Source organism: Callospermophilus lateralis, unplaced genomic scaffold, assembly GCF_048772815.1.
Source record: "Callospermophilus lateralis isolate mCalLat2 unplaced genomic scaffold, mCalLat2.hap1 Scaffold_123, whole genome shotgun sequence".
Taxonomy (NCBI): domain Eukaryota; kingdom Metazoa; phylum Chordata; class Mammalia; order Rodentia; family Sciuridae; genus Callospermophilus; species Callospermophilus lateralis.
The window spans coordinates 3,052,396-3,075,923 of NW_027512416.1; positions in this window are offsets into that span (position 1 = coordinate 3,052,396).

Below are 23,528 nucleotides of genomic sequence, written 5' to 3' on the forward strand. Positions count from 1 at the left end.
TTAAGGAAGAACAGTGAGTAGATAATTGGTAGGCTTCAGGAGAAGAAACTGAGCATCTGTGGTTTTGCACTTTCTAATGTCTCGTAGCATTTTCCTTTTCTTGAAGATTCTGCTGCTGCTCCCACATAGATGAACCCTAAGTCAAGGTCCACCCTACATTCTTGTGCCAGATTTGGGCACACTGCCGTCTCAGACTTTTCTCTAAGTCCTCACCAGCTATGACTGTGAGACTGTGCGATATCTCTACCGTGTGGACACACTGCTGCTTTCCCAAGTGCTAGGTCAGGGTCACAAAGAGGAAGTGGGATGTTGCCTTTCTATCCTACCCATAGCTCTCAGTCCAGCCAGATCAGCAATGAAACCAAAAGCCTCATCATTGAATTCAGTGTTTGATTCCCAGGTCTCTGTTTTGATCACATTGGAGGTCTTCTTGGAAAAGGGAGAAGAAGAAAAGAGTGTGATTCATTACTACCCTTGAAACCTTCCTCAAAATAACATGAAGGGATTTAGATTGTCATCACAACACTGGGAACAGAAAAAAAAATAATAGAACAAGAATTCATCAATATATCTACCCAAAAGTGTAAGGCAGCAAATGGCCTGATTTCAAATGACAAGCACTAATTCCTTGAATCCGAACATCACTGAAGTGGAAAGGCTAATTCATTAGAGAACCTGAGGCGTAGAAAAAGATTGAGAAATGTATCCACCTTCTTCTACCCAATTTTTGTTCACCATGGAACATATTATTTTATAAATTGATCTCCTAATCAGATCTTTGTATCTGGTAGGAAATATTCTTTCCATGAGTGAAAGAAAGGAGTTTTATTTATTTATTTGTTTGTTTGTTTGTTTGTTTATTGTTTCATTTTATAATTTTTTTATTTATATGTGACAGTGGAACGTAATGAATTCTTATTATACATATAGAGCATAATTTTTCATATCTCTTGTTGCGTATAATAGTATATTCACACCAATTCATGTCTTTATATATGTACTTTGAATAACAATATCCATCACAATCCACCATCATTTCTAACTCTATGGCCCCTCCCTTCCCCTCCCACCCTTCTGCCCTGTCTAGAGTTCTTCTATTCCTCCCATGATCTCTCTCTCTGTCTCTACCCCACTATGAATCAGAAAGGGATATTTCATTTGGGAGTCCCAAAAACTTTTCTGTAACTTCTTCTGAATTATAGTACTAGAATCCATCTTTGGTTAAGCTACACTAAATTGTTTTATGAGGCTAGAGAGGACAAAGGACCCTGGAATTGTATAAAAGCAAGACAATAGAAGCCAAGTGTTCTGTTTTTTCCTTTGACATGCTGGAAATTTTTATATGAACTGGGAAGTAAAGCAGAGTGAAATACATTAAACACTCATTTAACTACTACACCAAATTAATCAGTTTGTAGTCTTATTTTTTAACATGAAACATCACTATATAGCTTAACCCATTTTATGCCTTTTTCTAATTGCTTTCTTTCCACTCTAAAAATTGTATAATTTCCCTTCCATGTTTGTCATTTTTTATACATTTAATTAGTTTATTTATTTTTATGTGGTGCTGAGGATTGAACCCAGGGCCTCGATTTTGCTAGGTGAGTGCTCTACCGCTGAGCCACAACCCCAGCACCTCGTTTGTCAATTTTTATTTGAAATGTTCATATATCTATAAAAATTTAAGGATTGTTTAGTTTAATGTGATCATCGGATATGCACAGTTAGTCCACTTGCTATTACCACCCAAGTTTTTTATTAGTTATATCAATATAAAAAGAGAGATTTTAAAAGTCTTTACAGTTTTTTATTTTGTTATACTAGAATGTATTTATTAATGTGCCTTCATTATAAATGATTTTGTCTAAAATATGTACATAAATTTCCTTATGAACATGTAAAATTTATTTCAGAGTTAGACATAGAGATAGAGTTAGGTTATACTTTCTGTATACTTGCAACTTTCTTAGATATTTTTACTTATAATCTGAAGAATGATTAAAGCAAAGATATATGATCATTTTTTATACTCCATAGTTTTGTTTTTATCTTTTTCTTTTTCAGAGATTTTAGTACTGGCCAAAACAGTGGAGGTTTAATAGCAAGTTGAGCATATCTTTATAGGTTTATGGGCCACTTTTGACTTAATCCTCTGTCACTTGTTTTGTATATTTTTGTCAACTTTTTATTAGTTCTTATATTTGCTTTTATTATTGACAGAGAATTCTTGAAATATAACTTTCTACTTTATGACAAAATTGTTTTCATACAATTTGTTACATATATTTTAACTTTTTTGCTATTTTATGATAGCAAAAAATTAAATAATCAGATTATGTACCAGATTATTTAATTTTGATTTATTCAAATGTAATAGTTTTTTTCCTTCCATTAATGGTTTATCTTTTTATTCTCTAATTTAAGAAATCTATGTCTACACCAAATTAATTAAAATACTTTTGAATTTTCTTCATGGTTTCATGGAATTATTTTTGGGGAGGTGGGTACCAGGGATTGAACTCAGGAGCACTTGACTACTGAGTCACGTCCTTAGCCCTATTTTGTATTTTATTTAGATACAGGGTCTCACTGAGTAGCTTAGTGCCTTGCTTTTGCTGAGACTGGGCTTGAACTTGCAATCCTCCTGCCTTAGACTCCTAAGTAGGTGGAATTACAGGAGTGTGCCACCCATGCTGGGTGATTTCATGAACCTTTTTATTTTATATATTAGGATTTTAATTAATTTTACCATTTCATTTGCTATGGTGTACAGCTGGGATTCATTCATGTTTTTTTCTCAGATGAATCATCTGCCAAATAATCCACTTACAAGTTAAATCTCTCTCTTCATTGATATCTGCCACAACCTTTGGTTTTCATATATTGTATCTGTGTGGTAGGAATCTGATTCTGTGATCTCTGGTTTATATATTAATTTATTTGTGTCTTTCTAAATCCATACCAGACTGGTAACTATAGCTTGGCAATATGGTTCAGAATTCCTATTTCAAGTATTCTGCTTGGGATGTATATTTTACATTACTAGGTTTTTGTTTCTTAGGCTTTTTTTTAATTGATAGATATTTTACTCTTGTTCATTTTTTAAAATTTAGTTTGCCAATCTCAAAAAATCATTATTGGAATTTTATAGAAATTATATTAAGTGAATGAAATGAAAAAAGCTGAAGCAAGAAACATTGATAATGCGAATTTTCTGCAGTTATTTTATTTGAAATTATTCACCAGTAAATAATAAAGCTGAGCATATACATTCTTGTGACCCAAAATTTCAACTTCTAATTTGAATACACACAGACACACACACAAAGACACACACACACACACACACACACACACACACACACACACTTCTAGGTATGCCTGTGATCCTGCTATCCATGAGGTTTAAGCAGGAGGATTGTAAGTTCAAGACCGGCTTTGTCATTTTACAAGATCCTGTCTTAAAACAAAACAAAACAAAAACATCTCAGTGGCAGAGTGCTTGTCTATTATACTTGAAGACTGTGGTTTAACCCTCAGTACCACAAAAATACAAAATAGAAAAAAAAAGTGTGCACATATTTCCCAAAGAATATGTGCTAGAATCTTCACACAGTTCTGCAATACTAATCCTCTGAAAACTAACAAACAAACAAACAAACAAAATCATCCCAAATTTTATTATTAAATAAATAAATAATGGTGCATGCATATAACGAATTACTAAGCATTAATACCAAAGATAAATCATACCTGTAGTCAGTAGCATGATTCATCTCAAAAGCATGAGTATGTTCAGCTGGTGAAAAGAGACAGACAGATGTGATCCCTTTTGTTTACATTTTAAAAACAATAGGTAATACCTATACTTTGTATCTTGAATGTTCCCCATAGTCCCTCTTGAGGGATTGGTCCCCATTGGAAAGTGGTAGAACCTTTAAGAAGGGAAGCCTAGTAAGAGGCCCTTAGGTCATTGGGATGGTGCCATTGAAGAAAAATAAGGGGCCCCAGCTCCTTTCCCTTTCTACTTTGCTCCCTGGCTCATGATATGAACAGTTGTGCTTTTCCACACACTCCTTACCTTGCCATGATGTGTTGCCTGACATAGTCTAAAACACCAGAGCCAACCAAATGTAAACTGGAAAATCCAAAACTGTGAGCCAAAGTAAATCTTTTACTTTATAAATTAATTCTCTCAGTTATTTTGATATAGTGATGAATAACATTTTTAGCTTTAAGAAGAAAATATATTTATAAATTTGGTTATATTTTATAAAATATCCTTTAAGCTATATACAAATAAACCTAATAATAGCAGTTCCTGTAGTGAGCATAGGTGGTTTGATTGGAGTCAGACTGAGTAGGACTTCAGTATGTACCATTATTATTCTACTCAGAAAATAAATAAATATAATGTTCTTCATTGGGAACAACAATGGTGGCAACTTCAACAAATCATTTCCACTTATTTCTTTCATTATGTTTTATTCAGTCAAGAGAGTAAGACAGGTAGGGATGAGATAACATTATTCTTCAGAAATAAATATCAGTGTCAAGGTATTACAGCCTTACAGTGATTAAAATAATTGTGCTGATTTGAAGTGGCACTAACACGTTTCCATAGATAGATCCAACACATTTGTGTTGATGGCAAATATTTATTATATTTCTAATATCTGGAAAGTGCTGTGCTATATTGCTATATTGACCTTAGTTCTACATTCTAATTCCTGCCTGATAGTTTTATTTGGGAGAATTGACATTCTCATATTTGTAAATGATAATAATAACTATAACAGGACTAATTTGAAGCTCTCAGAGAATTGTTGAGCTCTTAAAGAAATATTATATTTTCAAGCCAGTTAGGTTTAATGCTGTTAATATTCAAATCTATAAAGCATAATCTATGCTCTATAAAATGTTTCTATAAAATTGCTATAATTAAATTAATGATCAGATTTGTAATTAACTTCAACCATTCTATTTAAAGAATGGAAACTATTTCTAAGAGTGCATTATAAGGAAATGTACATACCTTTACATAAGAAAATATACATGAAGGTTTAATGTAAAATAGAAAAAAATGTCACTGTTTATCAGTTTAGGATTTACTAAGCAATTTATGACATAATATTTGCATAAAATACTATTTAGCCTTAGAAAAAACAAATTAGATGTGTGCATTTATAGCACATGGGAGGATGTCACTGACATATTTTACCAAAGAATAGTTGATGTAGGTTTAAATCTTGACCAATGTTTTTTAAAAAATATTTGTGAACATATACATAAGCAAAATTAGAAATTTATACAGAAAGACATGAAATACAGATATATTTTATGTTTTTTTATTTGTGTGCATGATAGTTTTAGTTTTTCTTTGAAATTAATGATTTCTTCTGTAATTATGTAAAGTTTTTAAAACGAATATTTGGGACAAAAATAAACTCTTTTAATGAATGTTGGTAAAACTTAATAATTAATTTTCTTACATCTGATGTTCCCAAAAGCTATTCATTCTTTTGAACTTTAATCAAATTTGAATGCCATGATGGGCATCAGAAGCATAGGCCTTGATGGAAATCTGTGTTGGAAGCATGTTCCTCAAATTAACAGTTTATAATTATCTAATTTTAACTGTAATAAAATATTAATAAAATTTTACTAATAAAATTTCTGAATTTACACATTTACCAATGTGGAAAATAAAGTAGTTTGTGTTACAATCCATAAAATACAAACATATCATATTTGATCAATAATATGTATATTTCTTACTATGGAACTACCTAATTTCCCTCACTCATATCTATTAATGCTGAAAAGTTCCTATTACTAAGTTTTATTTCAAAGAGCATTAATAGTTATTTGAATATCTGTAAGAAATAATATACTTGAGGAGTTTTTAAAGTTATATATGAATTATCAAACTGGTACCTTGAAGTAGCAATTATACTTTTATTTTCCTTTATTTATCATAATGAAAAAAAGATTTGTGTGCAGAAACACTTTATTAATTAAATTGCTATGTTCCTCTCTTCCTTCAATGTGAAATCAAAACCAAACCTATTCAAGAGCAAAATGAACAATTAAAGAAATAACTACCTTCCTTAGCCTGAATCAGATTTATATTTTTCCTTATGAATTCAAATTGTTTCAGAAAAAATAGAACAACGTTTTTCACAATAATGTGGTGAAGCTACATCACTACTAATGTTAGGTTGAAATACTGCTGTCATTTTTTCCTTTAAAATTTTTTAATTTAAAAATAATATTGTATATATAATATGATTGGATGAACATGCAAGTTTTTATTTTATAACATTAAAGTCAGAGAGCTTCCATTAACACACAACTCTTTCAAAGAGATATAATCAGGGATAAACTGTTTTTCCTTTTTCTCACCCTGTTTTTCTTTTCCTTCTCTCCATCCTTCTTCTTTTTTGGTCTTTTTGATACTGGTGATTGAACAGGTCCCTCCAAGCTGTTCAGGCGGCCTTCAAACATGTGAGTCTCATGCTTCAGCTTTGTGAAGAGCTGGGATTGCAGGTATGCTCCACCACACTCACCTTTCATATAGGAAGTGAGAAGGAAAATATGACAATAATTATTTTGCAATTCCGTTAATCTTTTTCATGTACTTGTCAGTTTATTTTCTTTTGTGCACTTCATCTGAAATCTTTAGTCTAATATTTTCTATCAGTGGATATATTCCAGCATGTGGAACAGGTTCACTGACATGAAGACAGGATTGCTTATATATATCTATAATGAATTAGGGAAGATGAGCCTATAACCAAATAAATTATACTAGAATGTAAACCATAGCATTAGAAACAGAGTTGAGGGACTTATTTCCACTATTATGGGCTCTTTGACCTAATTGTTCAGTCCAATTTAACATGCAGTAGAACAACTTAGAGTGTTTGTTATATCAGAGGTCACTAGGGCTCACCTTCAGGGTTTTGAATCCAGTTGGTCTAGGCATTGCCATTAGACCACACTTTGAGAACTAGCTATAGTCTTTAATCCAACTACTCCCAATAAACATAATAAAATAAATAGTATATAATGCAACCACATCCAATCTGCCTACAAAATAGTATTAAAACTGCTTAAGATTTTACTATTAAATTTGGTTTTTATTCTTTCATTTTTTCAGGTGTTAAGAAAGATTAAATTTTAACACCACTTTAGGTGAGTACATGTAAACATTTAGGAAAATGCATTCAAATTGATAGACAACTAAAACTCTAATCTCTTTTTAATCTAGCAAATTTTAATCAATTTATACAATAGTAACATCATTGCTAGTAAAGTAGCCAATTTTCTCTGCAAAAATTGACTTAAATGAATGCAAATTATAAAACCATACTCATAGACACAATTTTAAACTTTCTCCTTGATAGTATTATGAGTTTTTTTCCAGATGACTGTGAAGATTTCTATGGACAATAGACTTAGAGAAATGTAACATAGTCAATAGTCTAAAGCAAGGTTTTTACAAATAAGACTTCTAATTCACCTGAAATTTTATTTTATTTTTTAAAGGATTTTTTTTAAAAGAGAGAGAAAGAGAGAGAGAGAGAGAGAGAGAGAGAGAGAGAGAGAAAGAGAGAGAGAGAGAGAGAGAGAGAGAGAGAGAGAGAGAGAATTTTAATATTTATTTTTTAGTATTCGGCAGACACAACATCTTTGTTTGTATGTGGGGCTGAGGATTGAACCCGGGCTGCACGCATGCCAGGCGAGTGCGCAACCACTTGAGCCACATCCCCAGCCCATCACCTGAAACTTTAAACTAATTATGCATTCAGAAATATTCTTCCATGATCTTATGTGACAGTCTTCGTGACTGCAGGTAGCAGAAACCTCTGTGGCTCTCTTACACAAAAGGAAACAAATTCTTTTTCAGAATCTACAAGGGCAGATAGAATAGAAGTTATGACCAGTGGCTACAGACAAGACTGTTGCCTTTGCTTCTAGACACTTGCTTTGGATTGCCAGACTTTGACCTAGACAGTCAAATCTAGTCATCTCTGATGACCCACTGTGGTTTTTACTTTGCTTTGAAAGAATTCAAGTCCTAGTGCATGGATCCAGTTTGCAGAGCCCTGTCATAGATGAACATGCTAGGTGCCAGACAGTGGAAGAGTGAAGAGCTGGCCCTTTTGCTCTTCTAGAAAGGAAGGCAGGGTTTACCTGGAAAGTATATGATTTCAAGAGTCATTTGGAGGAATAATACCCCAAATGAGAAACTTCCACTATGACATGGGCAGTAGAAAAAAAAAATCATTCTTTATTTTACATATTTCTCTTACAGTTTCTTATTGGATCACTCATACTTCCCTTACTATCATAGAATACTCCACAGCTTATTAAAAGCAATTTTAAAACTTTTTAAAATTATTTATTTATTCTAATTTGTTATACATGTGGCAGAATTCAGTTCATTTTATATTACATATGTACAACACAATTTTTCAAGTTTCACTGGTTGTATAATAAGTATTTTCACACCATTGGTGTCTTCATACATGTACTTAGGGTAATGATGTCTGACTCATTCCACCATCATTCCTATCCCCTTACTCCCTCCCTTCCCCTCCCTCCCATTTGCCTTATCTAAAGTTTCTCCATTCCTCTCATGTTCCTCCCATCACCATTATGAGTCAGCATCCTCATATAAAAGAAAACATTCTATTGTTTTTGGAGGATTATCTTGCTTCACTTAGCATTATATTCTCCAACTCCATCCATTTACCTGGAAATGCCATGGTTTTATTCTTTTTTAATGCTGAGTAATGCTCCATTGTGTATATATACCAAAACTTCCCTATTCATTCATCTATTGAAGGCCATCTGGATTGGTTCCATTATTTAGCTATTGTGAATTGTGCTGCTATAAACATTGATATGGTTGTGTCCCTGTAGTATATGTTGTTTTTAAATTCTCTGGGTATAAACTGAGGAGTGAGATAGCTGGGTCAAATGGTGATTCCATTACACATTTTCCAAGGAGTCTCCATATTGCTTTCCAGATTGGCTGCATCAATTTGCAGTCCCACCAGCAATGTATGAGTGTGCCTTTTCCCCCCACATACTTGCCAACATTTATTGTTGTTTGTATTTTTTTAGGACACAATATCTTTATTTTATTTGTTTATTTTTATGTGGTGCTGAGGATCGAACCCAGCACCTGACACATGCTAGGTGAGCAGTCTACCACTAAGCCACAACCCCAGCCCACCCCTCGTTGTTTGTATTCTTGATAGCTGCCATTCTAACTAGAGTGAGATGAAATCTTAGAGTAGTTTTGATTTGCATTTCTCTAATTGCTAGAGATGTTGAACATTATTTTATATGTTTGTTGATTGATTGCATGTCCTCTTCTGAGAAGTGCCTGTTCAATTCCTTAATCCATTTATTGATTGGATTATTATTTTTTTTTTTGGTGTTAAGGTTTTTGAATGTTTTATACATTCTAAAGATTAGTGCTCTATCTGAGGTGCTTGTGGTAAATATTTGCTCCCATTCTGTAGGCTCTCTATTCACCTCATTTATTGTTTCTTTTGCTGAGAAGAAGCAAGAAGCTTTTTAATTTGAATCCATCCCATTTATTGATTCTTGGTTTTAAGTCTTATGCTATACGAGTCTTATTAAGAAAGTTGGGCCTAATCAGACATGGTGGAGATTTGGGTCTGCTTTTTCTTCCATTAGGCACAAGGTCTCTGGTTTAATTCCTAGGTCCTTAATCCACTTTGAGTTGAATTTTGTGCATGGTAAGAGATAGGGGTTTATTTTCATTTTGTTACATGTGGATTTCCAGTTTTCCCAGCACCATTTGTTGAAGAGACTATCTTTTCTTCAATGTATCTTTTTGGCACCTTTGTCTAATATAAGGTAACTGTAATTATGTGTTTGTCTCTGTGTCCTCTATTCTGTACAATTGATCTACCAGTCTGTTTTTGTGCCAATACTATGCTGTTTTTGTTACTATTGTTCTGTAGTATAGTTTAAGGTCTCCTAGAATAATGCAACCTATTTTACTCTTCTTTACCAAAGATTGCTTTGGCCGTTCTCAATCTCTTATTTTTCCAGATGAATTTCATGATTGCTTTTTCTATTTCTATAAGGATTGTCATTGTGATTTTGATTGGGATTGCATTGAATCTGTATACTGCTTTTTGTAGTATGGTAATTTTGACAATATTAATTCTGCCTATCCAAGAACAAAGTAGATCATTCCATCCTCTACAACAGAATTTATAAAAGCTGTTACTTTAGGATAATTACCTAAAGAGGGATAGCTGATCATATGGTGGTTCCATTCCCAGTTTTCTGAGGAATCTCCATACTACTTTCTAGAGTGGTTGTAGCAATCTGTAGTCCCATCAATGCATATAAGTATAACTTTTATTTAATTTTTTTTTAGCATGTTGTAATTTTTATTGTAGAGGTCTTTCAACTCTTGGGGTTGGGATTGTGGCTCAGTGGTAGAATGCCTGCTTAGCTCATGTCATGCTTAAATTAAAATTTAAAACAACTTTAAAACTTTATATGTAGGCATAGATATTTAAATTCGATAGAGCATTATGATAAATCAAACATCAACATCTGATTTCATATCACCATGAGCAAGTCTTCCAAGGTTGTGATAATTTTTTAAAGAATTAGAAAACCAAATATCTGGGACCTTTTGTAACTTATTTGTCCATAAAATTTTCAATAAAACTAGACAGAACTTTTCTGCTTCTTTCCTTCTGCTGTACACAGTTGTAAAATATTTGGTTTTAAAATAACTCACATGCTTATGTCTTTCAGGGATAGTGACACACCTTTAGCATTGCTTTTGAATGCAAGTTACGGAAAATATCACAAGCACTGCTTTGCACGGGTTATGCTTTGATTATATCATGATGACAATTCTGGAGTGGGGCTGTACCAGATTGGATGTACTTGGTCTGAGATGTTATATTCTCTTCATTTCTACCTCTCTTGACTTGTCTGCATGGTTGCATCTTCAAGCATAGTTCTCACATGCAACCTCACCCACAGATAGCAAGTCCCATGATGTCTTGTCTTATAAATCTCTTTTACTGAAAGACCCTCCCCAAGCAACCACAGTTCAACTCTTTCCCTTAATTCTCTAACAACATTTAGTAAATATTTAAATCAATTACTAAAAAGGGAAATGAGATTTTCTAGATTGATTTTAACAATGTTATTTAATTCTCTGGGTTAGAGATGGGCTGATTATTACCAAAAATAAAATTTAAAAAGTTCTGCTACAAAAAATGAGATGGAATTTCCTGATGGATTGTCTACTAAGATGAATACAACAGATACCTCCTATGTAACTCTGGACTTTTATGAATACTAGAAGTTCAAATTAACATCTAAACTCCAAACATAGGCCCACTGAGAATTAAACTCGTATAGAAAAAGAAAATGGCTTACACTGTACTATAGAACTGATATGTTCAAAAAGACATCATTTGAAATATTTTTCATTTATAAATATATTTTCAGTAAAAAAAATGAATTCAAAGAGTTACTGTTACTTTACGATAAATACCTAAAGAAGGATAGAATCTCCATACTACTTTTCAGACTGATTGTAGTAATTTGCAGTCCCATCAACATGTATAAGTGTAAATTTTCTCTAACATGCTTACTAGCATTTATCATGAATTGTATTCTTGTTTTGTTTTGTTTTTATGGACACAATAGCTTTATTTTTTAAATTTAATTTTATACTGTGCTGAGGATCAAACCCAGTGCTTAACACATGACAGGCAAGTGCTCTACCAGTCCATGAGTTGTATTCTTAATGTTTACATTCTAGCTGCAGAAATGGAATCTCAAAGTAATTTTGATTTTTTGCTTTTCCCTAATTACTAGGGTTGTTGAACATGTTTTCACGTCTTTGCTGGCCATTTGTATTTCTTTTGAGAAGTGTCTGTTTAGCTCATTTGCCCCATTTATTGATAGGATTATTTGTTTCTTTGACATTAAATTTTTTGAGTTCTTTATATTCTTGATAATAATTCTGTATCAGATAGCAGCTGGTAAAAAATTTCTCCCATTGTGTAGGTTCTGTCTTCATGCTTTTGTTTCCTTTGCTGTGCAAAAACTTTTTAATTTAATACCAACCCACTTATTAATTCTTAGTTTTATTTCTTGAGTTTTAGGAGTCATATCAAGGAAGCTGGTGTCAATGCCAATATGTTGCATGTTGACCCTATGTTTTTTTTTCCTAGCAGTTGCAAAGTTTCTGATCTAATTTCTAGATACTTATCCTAAAAAACTAAAGGAGCATACTATAATTATACAGGCACATTGATGTTTGTAGCAGTGCTATTCACAACAGCCAAGTTATGGAACTAGTCCAGGTACCCGTTGACAGAAGACTAGATGAAGAAAATGTGTTATATGTACACAATGGAGTTGTATTCAGACATTAAGAAAAATGAAATGGCATTTTTTGGCTATTAGATGGAACTAGAGAACATCATGTTAAGTGAAATAAGTCGGACTCAGAAAATCAAAGTTGAATGCTTTCTGTCATATGTGGAAGCTAGACCAAAGTAAGGGGGAAAAAAAGCAATGAAGGATCCCATGACATTAGAATGAAGATCAGTAGTATAGAGGAAGGAGATAGAGAAGGAAGGAGGGAGGACAGGAAATGGAACAGTGGAGTAAAACTGATAAATTTATATCATTTATAAATATGATTGTACCATAGTGATTTTCACCTTTATGTATATCTGTAAAACACCAGTTAAACAAAACTATAAATAAAATGGAAGGAAGATCAGTAGAGGAAGTGGAACAAAGTATGGGAAAAGGGGAGGGAAAAGGAAGTACTGGGGACCTAAGTGGAGCAAAGTATATTCCATGCATGTATGATTATTTCAAAATGAACCCCGAATATAATACATGCCATTTTATTAAACACAAAATTTAAAGAGCATTTCTGTTACTAAGCAATGACTCTGAGCAGATATTTTATGAAGCAGATTTACATGTTTTATGTCATTTTATTTTTATATCATATTTATACCCCATATGGGGTATACTAATCCTCAGTTTTCAGGAAAGAAACTGAACATAAACAAGTTCAAATACTTTACTCAAAAGTATAAAAATAGTGAGAAACAATGCTATCTTCAAACTTGTCTGATTCCAGATCTCTTAATTATGTGTTAGAATTTCCTCTAATGTGCTACGTGCCAAATCGCAGCCCATGAAAGAATATGAATATGTTCACAAGTTATAAGAATTGTTTTGTTTAAAGATAGGAAATACGATTCCTCCTTTTAAAAGATTTTTTTATAAATGTGTTGATAATTAGAAATATTGCTAGCTTCTTTTTTTTCATTATGATTTTTGTACTCTGATTCTTATAAAGTTGTTTAAGCCAGTAGACAACTACAGTATGTATGGAAATTTTCTATAAAATGTGAGCAGGAGTCAGGTATACATGATGTGTGTAGGAGTTTTATATGGCACAGAAGTTGTTTGATAATGAGTATTGACTCAGAGATTTTATTCATCTTTTTAGAGCTTTTTGTTCCACTTGGCCTTGTTGGTTTGTTTGATGGTGCTGGGGATTGAACTTAAGCCCTTTTGCAGGGTAGGCAAGCACTCTACCAACTGAGCTATATAGCCCTAGTCCTCCTTGTTTGTTTTAATGTAAGCATTATCCTTTATTATATTAATTTATGGTTAGGAATGCTGGCTTTCTTAGATATTGGAAGTAATTGTTTTTAATATTTTACTTAATTTTTATTATCATACATCATTTACACTTATTAATGGGGTTCAGTGTAAAATTTCAACACATGCATGAAGCCTGCAATTAAAAATTCAGCTTTACTTTTTCCCTCCTATCTTTTTCAACCTCATTGATTCACTTTTTTTTCCTTTTTTTTCTTTTTTATTGGTTGTTCAAAACCGTACAAAGCTCTTGACATATCATATTTCATACATTAGCATACATTAGCTTCAAGTGAGTTATGAACTTCCTTTTTTACCCCAAGTACAGATTGCAGAATCACATGGGTTACACATCCACATTTTTACATAATGCCATACTAGTATATATTTCCCCAATAGTTTCTTTCAAATGTCTGAATTTTTTAAAGGAAGAAGACACAACAAGTTTTGGGTTTTTTTTTTTTTAATACTGACCATTTGTATCTTTTTGTGTGTGAGAATCAGTTTGGGAGGTGCTGAGAGGGGAGAAGAAGAAAAATGTTTATGTGTCTGTTTTGAAAATAACAGAAAATAACTTTTAACAATGATATGCAAAGATATAGAACTGTAAGCTCCAGATTTACTGTAAAACAAGCCCTGTGAGGCTGCCTCATCAAGATTAAAGAAATGTTAGACAATTTCCATATTTCAGTCACCTCAGGGGGAAAGACATTCTTAATAAATGGAGTGGAATTCTTCACAATATTTTCTACCCAGGATACAAAATTTTTCCTAGTCTTTTATTCGTTGATGAAAAGAGATAAAGAGTAATAAATATAGCAGTGTAGTCATATAAATATTTAAACCTTGTTGTGTTTAGGAAATTATGTTTAGCTATTTATTGAAGTTATTTTCTTTATAGCATAAGAAACATTGTTATTTAAGGTGAAAAACCAGCATGTAGGTCTTGTTTTTGTTTTCTATATTTTTTTCTCTTGTTTTTGTTTTCTATATTTTTTTTCTATATTTTTACTTAGAAAATTCTGACCTTGGGGTCTAATTTCCATTTTGTAAATTTGCAGAACAAAGTCAAAGAAAAAAAGTACCCTTCATTGATTTATGTTCAAAAACAACTTGAAATCTTGTTATTCTACATTTTCTTCTTCAATGCTGGTGAGGAGCTAATGCAGAAAGAAACAGATTTCTTTCACCCTGATAGATTGAAAGAACTCATCTATTCATTCATCTATTAAATAATTTTTGAGTGTATGCCAAGAAATATGGTCTCCATGGGTTGATTCTTGCCAAGAGCTTTGAAAGCAACAGAACTCTGTACAAAAGTTTGATCAGAGATCATGGCACTGATGTGCCCACTCTTGACCAGTTCAGTTCCACCTAGACTTGAACATATTCATTGGCCTTAGATAGCCCACAAACTCTTCCCCTGATCAATAATTAATACATACTTCATGTATCTCAGTATCTCTTACATTGGCCTCATAAGCTAAGTCTTAGAATTTAGACTATAAGCTTCAGTCTCTAAAGCCTTATTGAGAAAATCCACCTTTTTGAAGACGAGAAGTTAAAAGGCTCAGCACGCCTGTTTAAACTAAAAGGTAGGGAGAAGAGAATTACGAATAGGCTACAAATGTCAGGGTAAAAATACAGTGTCCTCAACAATATTCTTAGAAATTCTTGTTCTTTCTAATATGTAAATTACTGGGAGAAGTTGTTATAATTTGCCTTTAGGATCATGGATGTGTCCGTTTCTTCACTGTAATTCTATAATTTCCCACTGTATTCAAAAATCAAAAAATGTGTATTAATATTCTTTATTAATTCTTAATAAACCTTTGTTGCTATAATATCTATTTTCCATAATACATACACATTTTCACTTTATTTTTTATATAGATATTTCTCTAACACTTCACTGTCAAATTTTCTTTGCTCTTAAATTTTAGTTTTGTCTTCTGCAAACCAAATATAGAAACAAATTTTTTGTTGATTAATTTGGAAGACTTTCAAATATATAATAGGTTTGGATACCATTTCTTTTTGTTTTTCTTTTATCTTTTTTAAAAAAATTTTTATTAGTTGCTCAAAATATTACAATGATCTTGACATATCATACATTTGATTCAAATGGGGCACATAATCTTATTTTTCCATGTGTACAGATTGCAGGATCACATTTGTTATACAGCCACATTTTTATTCAAATTTGTTAAATGTCACTATTTAATTTTTTCTTCTACTGCTTATAAATAATTTTCCATTATTTGAATGAATATGTGCATAGTTTAATTATTAAATCTACTCTTAGGATTTTTCACTTCATTTTCACAAAACTAAGGAATTTGTGAATCTCCCCAATGCCAAATAATCTCATTTCTTCTTTTACATGTTAATTGTTCCTTAGTATTTTAGTGTTTCTGAGATTCTATTCATTCATAATTATACTGTCATTTTTCAAAAATAGTCATTATTATTCATGTTTTGAATCAATTCAACTTTTATCCTCAAAGGAGTAATTTTATTATTCATTTGCAATAACAAAATTCCATTCACATCTGCCCACTTGTTAGCTAATGTCTTTAGCCTCTATTGTCTCTGATACCTTATTTCTTTCTTCTAGTATCAATTCCCTTCTTTCTTAAATATACTTTTCATCATTTTTTTCAATGATAAATTTATTTGTTTTCCTGAACACAACATTTATTTCATCTTTAATTTTGAGTGATTGTTTTAAATTTTGTCTTTATGGTTCTATAATTGTTGTGCCTAGCCTGGAGATGACTTTATTTTTAATTATAAAATATATGAATATAAAGAATCTTCATGTATAATCTCACATTTTCTGCTCCTATTTTCTTTGTTCTATCCTTCTTCAATTTCTTATACTATTTGTTGGACCTACTTATCCTGTTTTTTCAGCATTATTTGAAGTGTTATTGACAAATATAAATTATGTATGTTAAAGAGCACAATGTACTATTTTAGTAGTAGTTTGCTTATTGTGAAGTGATAACCATTATCAACATGGTAAGCACATCTGTCAATTCACATGTCTGTGTATGTGTGATGGGGGGGAGGTGGTTAAGAACACTTGGCATCTACTTTCTTAGCAAACTTCAATCATATAATACATTATTTTAACTATTGTCATTACACTCTATGTCAAATACTCAATATCTTTATGTTTCTTTTTGGATTTATGGTAAATTCCCTTTCCCATTTTCAAGTTCACTGATTTTCTATTCAGCTGTATCAGATCTGCTGTTTAACCCATATTCCCACTTAGTTTTGATTTCAATAATCATTTTTATTTCAATATGTATTTTGCAAAAAACATGCATCTTGCTGATATATCTTATTATTTTCTCATATTTTACATATTTCTTTGCAGTTTTAAAGATGGTACCAAAGGGAGTTTTATTACCTAAAATTTCTCAGCATATTAGCTTATATTTATAGTGTCTTAATTCTTAGCATTGTGGACTACTTTATTTTACCATATGGAATCCAAAATGCTTGGGACCAGAAATGTTTCATATTTTTTAATTTCTAAGATTTTGGAATATTTGCACATGCATGATGATAGGTCTTGATTATGGGGTCCAAGTCTAAACAGAAAATCCACATGCACTTTGCACATAGTCTGAAGGTAATTTTATAGTTTTGTGTGCTTGTGTTTTGCCAATGACCCATTCCATGAGGCTAGCTGTAAAATATTCCACTTGTGAAATCCTATTGGCTCTCAAAAAGTTTTGAATTTAGAGCAATTCAATTGTAAACTTTCAGATTACTGATTCTCCATCTGTATTAACTAGAAATCATGTGTATTACAGTAGGGCATTAATACAGTAAAATCTTATAGGAATTGAGTTTAGGGAGTATCACTCCTTAGAGATTTTGCTTTTTTCCTATGGGCTATCTCAAGGATAATATCTGAGAACTAAAACAAAGGGGTTAAATATTTCAGTTTGTTGGTTGTTCAACCACATGGCTAATATAAATATAAACATTCAAATTAATGCAAGGGAAAGCCACTGGTTATGAGCACTGAAGAAGTCTACTTCTCTATACGCTAATTAGAAATCACATAGATGATCTAAATATTTTATTTATACCTTGGTCCAAAGGAGAAATGCTTCATCTTCTCCTTTTTATTGAACGTTTTAAAGTTAGGTGATTAAAAATTTACATATTATCCCAGACCCAGTCCTCACAATGTGGAGTCTTACCACTACTATGACTTAACATTAAAGAAAACAAGCCACTAGACAAAGCCTACCGTATCCCAAGGATGGCTACAATGCTAGTTTAATTGTTTTCTACATGTTCCTCCAGGTTTTAATTCTCTCTTCTATTGCACCTGTTAATGTGTCATTTTTAAATAAATATGTATCCAAAAGCATCCTTTATAAAATCAAGTCCATACTTTTTTTAGCTTTATAGATGGAAGGTTTTCAGTTTTTTTTTTTTTTAATATACTCATTTGCGAGTCAAAATACTGTACAATGTCAATGTGGGAAGTTAAGGCAAATAGTCAACTTCTTCTTAATGAAGGGACATTATCTTTTGGATTTAAATGAACCCAGACAGATCAATTTTTCTGGAGAAGGGTTCACTTTTATTCTACCTTATTATGTATTCTTGATCAAAGTTTTTGTTAAATATCTTTAAATTTATCAGAAAATAATAACATTTAAAAAATCTTACTATTATTTTAATAGTAAGCAGCAATGAGATCAGATATCATGTAGAGTTTATATTTTTCAAAACATAAATGTAACAGCTCATTTAGCAGTGTACTTTAAAATACAATAATAAATCATTAAAATTGACAGTAGTTGTCAGGAAAAATGAAATATATGTATTTTGTAATGTGTTCTCTTTTTTGCTTAAGTTTTTACAAAATATTAACAGTTTGGGAAATTTTTAATAAACCACAAATGATCATTTGCTTTTACAAATGAGGACTTTGATTGCAAGAGAAAAATGTGATAATTAGTGTGTTGCCATTTATCACATTCATGAGCAAGAATTGAAATATTTGGGGGCAAGTCATGAGAACACCAATTCAAACACTTCAACATCCACCCTCAAGAGAAGATGTACCCCAATTAAGAGGGCCTATGTTAGTTAGAAATCATTTTCTAAAAAAACCTTTTTTTTACTTTTGAGGGGAAAAAAAATGATGCCATTGAGTGCAGTGACCCACACTTGTAATCCCCAGTACCCAGGGGGCTGAGGCAGGAGGATCACAAGTTCAAGGTCATCCTGGGCAACTTGGTGAGACACTGTTTCCAAAAAAGGGGATTAGGGATGTAGATCAGTGACACAGCTTCCATAGGCTCAATATGTAGTGCTGAAAAAAAGTAAAAAATAAAGAATCAATGCCAGCACTTTTTTAAAGTATTATTTTTTAAATACCTTTTTAAAAGTATTGTACTTAAGCAAACACATTTTCTAAAATACTGAGATAATTTAAGCTTTTTTTAAAAGGGGGCCAACTTCTTTAGCATATTTTACATATTATTTTACAAATAATATATAAAAATAATACTTTAATTTATAAAAATTTAAAACAAAATTTTTTAAACCAGTTTTTTTTCCCCTGAACACTTTGATGTTTATCGATCAACTTGTTTTGTATAAACGTCTATTTTTCTCTTAGTCTGGATAGAAGATGTGAACAAAAACTTTTTTAAAAAATAATAACAATAATCCCAATGTCTTTGGCCTAAAATCATTCAGAAATATAAAAACTCAGGAGGCAGTTATCTTGGCTAACACTAAGACATAATTCTTAGGAAAAAGGATGATTTTCCTAATGCCATCACAAGTTATCTTCATTAAAGCAGACCAGAGCTATTTCTGATCAGTTAAAAATACTTTATTTTGCATGATTTCATTTGCTACTTATAACTTTATGATGTAGGCAGAGAAATTATTATACTGACACAGCTTTCCAGTCCCAGTTCAAATATCTTGTTCATAAAACCTTCCCTAAGTTTATAAAATTCATAAATTCCTTCCTCTGTTCTCCCTTAGTGTATTAAAAACATTTACTTCACTATTTTAAGCATATAGTTCAAAATAGCAAAATATTTTAAAATATTTATTGAAACAAACAACAAACTGAAAAGCTCTGTTGCCTGACAATGCCCTCTTCATTATGCCTGTTAACACACTCCCAGTTGCTGACAGTGGAACTGACCTTGACCTAATAAAAACTGCCTTGCCCCAGAGTTCACATCTCTCTACCTAATGACCACCTGATACAGAGTGCAAACCCCTGTCTCAAGAGAAGACGTGTTCTGCTACAGCTTGTTTTAGAATTCTCTAGAATCAAGGTGAAACTGGTTTAAATGTCTTCCTCTGCTCTGTTTAGGTTTCCCCAACTCCCTTCTCCTCAGACCCCTCTTTGATTATGTCACTTAAACAAGAGAGATGCTTTCTAAGAAATCTATTTCAAGTCATTCTCCACACTCACTGTTTCTGGTCATCAGAATCAACTTCTTTTAAGCGTGGCAGTAGTTTTGTCACCAGTTCTCTAATATACTGTTCTAACTGTAATATGCACATTTTGTTTTCATATTTTAACAGCTTCAAAATAAGAATGCTTTACAGATGATGACATTATTGTTATTGCTGGAGACATCATTTCTAACTTCAGACAGCAGACATTTCAGTGAACAAATGATGTAAAAGACAACTTGAAGAAGACATATGTCTTCACTGTTTTTCGAAAAATTTCCGTGGACTTTCTTTTGTTATATTCAGGATAACTAAAATTTGTAGAAGGGAATTTTATTGACTTGGGAAAATTCCAGACAACAGAAGAATATTCTTTTCTAGATACATTACAGCACTAATATTCTTGATAATGTAGTTCCATATTGTGTGGAAAATAAATATAGAAACCAAGAACTCTGAAATATAAAATGGTTTTAAGAGAATCAGTTTTGACTGTAAAGATGTTTCTAAGAATACATTATCAATATAAATATAGGAAATATTTCTTTTTAAGTAATTCATAAAGGACTTTTTCAAAAACTATTAAATGTAATTTGTGTGTGTATGTGGCGGGGGAGAGGCGGGGTATCAGGACATGAACTCAGGGGCTGAGCCACATCCCAAGCTCTTTTTATTTTTTATTTTTCAAACTTTGAGGCAGGGTCTTGCTAAGCTACTTTAGGGCCTCCTAAATTGCTGAGGCTGGCTTTTAACTTATCATTCTCCTGCCTCAGCCTCCCAAAGCACTGGGAAAAAAGGCATGTTCAACCTTGCCCAGGTCAAGTACAATTTCTTAACCCATTTTGTCTTAATGTTCCAGGTGGGAAACACCTATAGAAAATTAAATACTATAATTATATTATATGTAATATAATTATATCATGATAATGCAATTTTACTATAATTGTAATAAAATTAATTAATATAATAATATATAAACTCCTATTTATGATTTTCAACCTATTTTAATTCCTTTGCATCAATTTTGTTGAAATAGTTGCAGGATTAAAAATTGGGATATAATAGGTCAATAATACAATTAAAGGCAATTAAATCATTACTTTTTTTTTCTTTCTTACTGGACCATAAAAATAATAGTGCATGATACAACAGGGATGTCTGAGAGTAAATATAAGTATCCAAATATGGTCGTATTTCTGGTTATATGTCTTGGTTGTGCAAAAATTTTTTGGCTACTCATTGACTTTTTTTTATTGTAGATAGAATATTTGTATTGTAAAATTCCTTATAATCAGTTTCTTAATGTATCCATACCTACTCTCATTTAAGTAAATATTCAGCATTTCTGTAACAAGGTGTTACACTCTTCTTTTAGGCCTGTTATTTAACCAATGAGTAACCAAAAGGAAGTCTTTTATCAGAGTCACCTCTGGTTCCAGGAACCACAGATCTGGTGGATAAGCACCTTGTTCAGAATTCAAACTATCCCTGAGGCCATGGTAGCTTGCTCATATTCATCAAAACCTTGCTGACCAATCCTGAGATAATGACTAGATTATAGTTAGACTGAGACTGCCGGAATACACATTTTTTGGTCCCCTTTATGTGTATAATCATGAACCTCATGCCAGTATCCCCAAAGACAGGGCTGAAAACATGAATCCTTTGGACTCCTGGTGTAGCTTTACTGATTTAAGATCCTTTATGCCATCATTACTTTCCTTGTTTGGGCTCTGAGGGAATGTCTGGACCTGATTTGTTAAAACACCCCAGAATCAGGCCTCTGGCCTAAAATTCCAATAATGTTTCTTTTATTGTAAATAAGAAACTCATCAAATCTTTGCATTATTATGAATAGTACCCTGCTACACACAATAAAAAATACAATTACATATCCTTTTATAATGTCTTATTTTTTAGATTTAATACTGTCTTTTTCTTAATTTATTTAGCTTTTTACCTAAATATATTAAATTTTCCCCAATATGCTTTTAGCCTCTCCAATCATTTTATTTATTTATTTATTTATTTATTTAGGTACTGAGGATCGGACTTAGGTATGCTCGACCACTGAGTCACATCCCCAGCCCTATTTGTATTTTGTTTAGAGACAGGGTCTCACTGAGTTGCTTAATGCCTTGCCATTGCTGAGACTGGCTTTGAACTTTTGATTCTCCTGTCTTAGTCTCCCCAACCCCTGGGATTACAGGCATGCACCCTGGCTTCCAATCAACTTTTTAAACCATCTAAACATCCACAATCTTTTTGTTGGTGGTGTTGATGTTGTGGTTTGTTGTTTTTCTTTTAACCTGGAGATATTGTTTACAAAACCTATTATCTTTTTATCAATGTGGGCTAGTTACCTTTTTCAACATCTGTTCTATAACTTCTGTCCTGTGACATCTTTCCACTATTCTTGAGGAAATTCCAACCCCTCTGTGGGATTGTCACAGGAGGAGAGATGCCTCCAGAGAAGTGTCTGATATATTCCCAGAGGGGAAGAGGAATTTAACTCAGAACCAGTGGGGTTCTTGGCAAACAGGAAGGAAAAGAATTTCACCATGCACCAAAGGCATAAACAGAGGTTTACTTATGAAGTAGATACATTTTCAATACACACACACACACACACACACACACACACACACACACACATACACACCAGTCTGGAGGTAGATCCAGGTAGGCCCAGAAAATTTCATGAAAAATTTTCCCTGTACTTATGCATTGCCTTCATTTTACAAGGGGATGAGTCAAGAGCACAGGTTGAGGGCATGTTGCTAAGGAGGTACAATTTTTCCTTTGTGCTTTCTGCATATTTACTGGTTTATGGGTATCTTTCCTTTTATTCCCTAATTCCTATCTCAGGATCACCTGTCCCATGTATTTCATTTCTTTCTCTAGTCTGCTTTATTGCCTTTATCTGGTAGCAGTTTTATCAAGTAACTTCCTGGAGAAAGGAGATATGGAAGGTAAGAGACCAAGACATCATGCATTTAAAAATACTTTTATCCTTCTCTTGGTTTATAGTTTTGCCAAATAAAGAAATATTGGATGAGAATAATTATCTCTACAAAGTTTGAAAGCATTTCTGTAATTTCTTCTACCTTCCATTATTGTTGAAAAGTCAAATAATCATCATATTCTACTCACAGGTATAATACCCTATCATTTTTCTCTTTTAAGCCTTTTTAAAAAATTATTTTTTCTCTGTTAGTCTGAAAGTTTAAGAGGTTCCCTGATGTGAATACTGGTTGCAACTTATCAATTTAGAGAACCTTAAGTTCTAGGGAATTTTTTATATTATATTTGTGATATTTTGACTATTTACTTCTCTTATT